General features: G+C 42.0%; 1 non-coding gene across 1 annotated transcript; it reads right to left on the bottom strand.

Moving 5' to 3' along the window:
- Positions 1–784: 784 nt before the first annotated feature.
- trnav-aac (transfer RNA valine (anticodon AAC)) lies at positions 785–857 on the bottom strand. Its single transcript has one exon. It is a non-coding gene; the product is annotated as a tRNA-Val (tRNA).
- Positions 858–4,275: the final 3,418 nt, after the last annotated feature.

Below are 4,275 nucleotides of genomic sequence, written 5' to 3'. Positions count from 1 at the left end.
GTCAGCTGCCTACACCTTGTTACATAATGCACAGTTCTCTAAAACCCCTACTTTGCACCCATTATCTTGTTATTGCTGTTGTTCAGCAAAAAGCTCTTGCAAAACCCTGTTTTAAAGCATCATCATTCTGTCCACATGACCCACCATCACATGAGCCACTTCCTCTAACATATAGCAGTATTCAATTATCTATAGTTTATATACTTAATATTGTGGCATAGCTTCTCTGTTATTTTATATAGGTTATGCTAACAAATAGTTGGTTAAACCCTAACACACATGAACACTGGCCTGGAATACAATGACATTGCTAAAGTATGCAAAGAAAATAGTAGGAAACAACTTTGCCATCATTACGATGTTGTCAACTTTACTGTGGACAGATGGCAATGTTACCATTCCCTAGCAAAGTTTGTAAAAGAAATACCAAGCAAAAAGATCTGGTGCTATCCCCTCACTCTTAGCTAGCTGGCTAACGTTATAACGCATCTTCAAGTCAATCTGACGACATCACAATGAAGACAAAAGGTTTTCCTCACAATTTTTTGCCTCCTAAAGAAATGTAATTGTATTTCCAAGCTACTGTAATATAATTTTGACTAAATCTTAATCAACACCAGTTGACAATGCGTTGAGTATAATGTTCAGTCGGGAGTCAGTGTCCCAAAGAATGTTCAAAACAATGCTGTTACAAATTGTGCAACACATGAATACTGTATTTATTTGTTTGTTTATTTTCAGACATTGGCCATAGATTAACACTACTATTTACTTTTTGAAAATGTGTTTCCGCCCGGTCTCGAACCGGGGACCTTTCGCGTGTTAGGCGAACGTGATAACCACTACACTACGGAAACTGAGCACAACTAGCAGAAGTACTCCAAATACACCTTCTGCGCATTAATTTATCGAATAGACTATAGTAGTTTCTATACAGCAAGTTCTCATTTCCATATAGATTTTTATATATACACACGTTTTTATTTTATTTGTTTACCTTCTTTAAAAACAGGGAGTCACCATTAAGACCAGGGGCTTTTTCGCAAGGGGAGCCCTGCACATACAATTCATTCACAAAATCAAATACAAACAAAAATAAAGCACAACAATCAAGAAAAACAGAAACATTTCTCAGCAAATAGTTCCCCAATCAATATTTAAAATTTGCCCTAGCGGTATCAAAGCGTCCACTTGCAGTGTATTTTGCAGTTGGTTCCAGCAATGAGGTGCATTAAAACTAAAAGCGGATTCACCTAATTCAGCGGAGACCCAACCCTGTGAGTGGGTTTAATATCTCATGCTTTTTTTTTTTTATACTTTAACAACAAAGTTAAGTAAGTTGTAAGTTTGTGTAGCATATAATGCATGTTACTGTTCTCCGAACAGTGAATCATGATGTTTAATGATCATATTCTACATTATCTCTTGCCCATGATAACCAATTACTGATGCGCATAACGAACACAAATGTCCATTCAAGTAAAATGGTGAGGTTACAGGTATATCGATTACAAATCAACATTGAAAGAGGTTAAAAAAATTTAAAAACTCCCCGTCGGGGAATTGAACCCCGGTCTCCCGCGTGACAGGCGGGGATACTGACCACTATACTAACGAGGACTACACATGCACAACATAATGGTTTTTATAAAACTGCTCACCTAATTATAATTTTTGCATTTTTCTTTTTTTAATTACCTTTATTTTAAACTAGGCAAGTCAGTTAAGAACAAATTATTATTTACAATGACGACCTATACCCGCCAAACCCGGACGACGCTGGGCCAATTGTGCGCTGCCCTATGGGACTCCCAGACACTCCCTGATCTGTTTCACCTGTTCCTGTGATTGTCTCCACCCCCTCCAGGTGTCGCTTATTTTCCCCAGTGTATTTATCCCTGTGTTTCCTGTCTCTCTGTGCCAGTTCATCTTGTATGTTTAGTCAAGTTTGGTTAAAGCACTTCTGAATAAACGACCTTCTTATTTATAATCACTCATCAATATTAGAATATTAATTCCTAAAACCAGGTCTCAAGCATGGATTACACTTGAGGCCCATGTGATTTCCACAGAGTTGGGTATGGCTGCCTTTTCCTGTTACGCTCCTTGCTTATGGAATAGCCTGCAGACTAAACTTAAACTTGAGACTCTTGTCCCCCTTGCCCATTTTAAGTATTTATTGGAGGATTTTTATTTTTGTATTGCTTGTAACTGTTTCGGCTAATGCAAGTTTTTGTGCTGTTAGAGGAATAACCGATGTGTAAATGTATTCTGCTGCTGTATTTTTGTGTTATCTGTGATCGTTTTGTTTGTTTGGTGGTGGATTGGCCTCAAACAACGTCCAGGGTGCAGTTGCAACGGTTTCTTAGGTTTGCAAACTTCTACCTCCGTTTCATTCGAGACTACAGCACCCTGGCGGCCCCCCTCTCGGCATTCACCTCCTGCAAGGTACCGTTCAAATGGTCTCCAGCTGTCAACAAAGCCTTTGTGAACCGAAGCATCGGTTCACAACAGCACCCATCCTCATCCATCCGGACCCCTTGCGTCAATTTGTGGTGGAAGTGGATGCTTCGGATGTTTGAGTGGGGGCCATCCTGTCCCAGTGATCTGCCCAGGACCAAAAGCGTCATCCCTGTGCCTGCCTGTCCCATCGTCGAGGCACTGGCTGGAAGGAGCAGAACAGCCATTCCTGGTCTGGACCAACCATAAAAACCTGGAATATCTCCATACAGCCAAGCGCCTCAACTCCAGGCAGGCCCGGTAGGACCTCCTGTTTAGCAGATTTAACTTCCATCTCCTACCGCCCAGGGTCAAAGAATGTGAAGCCTGACGCCCTCTCCCGCCTATACAGTTCCTCTACCAAACGCTCTGTCTCCGAAACCATTCTCCCTACCTCATGCCTTCCTGCCACTATGGATTGGGGTATTGAGAACCTGGTCCGCGAGGCACAATGCTCCCAGCCTGGACCTGACGGGGGCCCGGCTAACCGGCTGTTTTTCCCTAATCCAGTCTGGTCCCAGGTCCTGGAATGGGCTCATTCCTCCAGGCTGACCTGTCATCCAGGGTCCCGTCGTACACTAGCCTTCCTCCGACAACGTTTCTGGTGGTCCACAATGGTCCCTGACGTCTCTGCCTTAGTCGCCGCATGCACAATGTGTGCTCAGAACAAGACTCCACGGCAAGCTCTTTCTGGCATCCTTCAGTCACTACCGGTCCTTCATTGTCCCTGGTCTCATATCTCTGGACTTTGTCACTGGGCTCCCTTCGTCTGATGGCAACACTGTCATTCTGACGGTAGTCAATCGGTTCAAGTGCTCCTCAACTGCAAGGAGCCATCACATTGATGAGAAGTGGGACATGAAGTATCTACTGACAACATGGAGAGGCACACAACAGAGAACCTAACACGGTAATAATACCATCGTTGCTTCGTGGGTGGGTGCCAGCCGCAGGGTTTACACTAGTTACCACAGCCACAAATAAAAAAATTGGCCATATCGGTATATTGAACTGCATTGCCCCCAAACGGTCATACTCAAAACCACATCTGAATTGTGAAAATAATTACAGTTTAAACATTTAAAATTAATTTGACATTTGACACATCCCTAGTGTGAATACTTATGTAAATGAGATCTGTAGTCCATTTGCAATACATTTGCTAAAATGTCTAAACATGTTTTCACTTTGTCATTATGTGGTATTGTGTGTATTGATGGGTGAGAAAAAAGTATATTTTTAATCCATTTTGAATTCAGGCTGTAACAACAAAATGTGGATTAAGTCAAGGGGTTTGAAAACTTTCTGAAGGCACTGTAGCTAGCTAACGTTTTTCATTTGGCACAATCTGAACATTTTAGCAGAAAGATTAAGCAGTGCAACTACACTTGCTCTTTTTGTCACATTAACTGAAATTAGGGGAACTATTCGAATTTTAGCAACCAGGAAATGGCAGAGCAATTTCTGCATAGTGCATCTTTAAATCATGATTTACCTACCTGAAAAAATATATGTATGAAAAGGCAACAGGACTTCCTGACTGACCAAGTCTATCCATAATAAAGCGCTTCTCTACCTTCTTAACAGCACTATCATCAAGGCAGGTCCTACAGGCTCTAGTTTTGTCGCACCTGGACTACTGTTCAGTGGTGGGGTCAGGTGGTGCCATAAAGAGGGAAAATTGCAATTGGCTCAGAACAGGGCAGCACAGCTGGCCCTTGGATGTACACAAAGAGCAAACATTAATAATATGCATGTCAATCTCTCCTGGTTCAA

The sequence above is a fragment of the Salmo salar genome, chromosome 10 (assembly GCF_965601325.2).
Source record: "Salmo salar chromosome 10, fSalSal1, whole genome shotgun sequence".
In the NCBI taxonomy this organism is placed as follows: domain Eukaryota; kingdom Metazoa; phylum Chordata; class Actinopteri; order Salmoniformes; family Salmonidae; genus Salmo; species Salmo salar.
The sequence above is the reverse complement of the archived record's forward strand: the minus strand, read 5'-3'. Positions and strand labels throughout refer to the sequence as shown.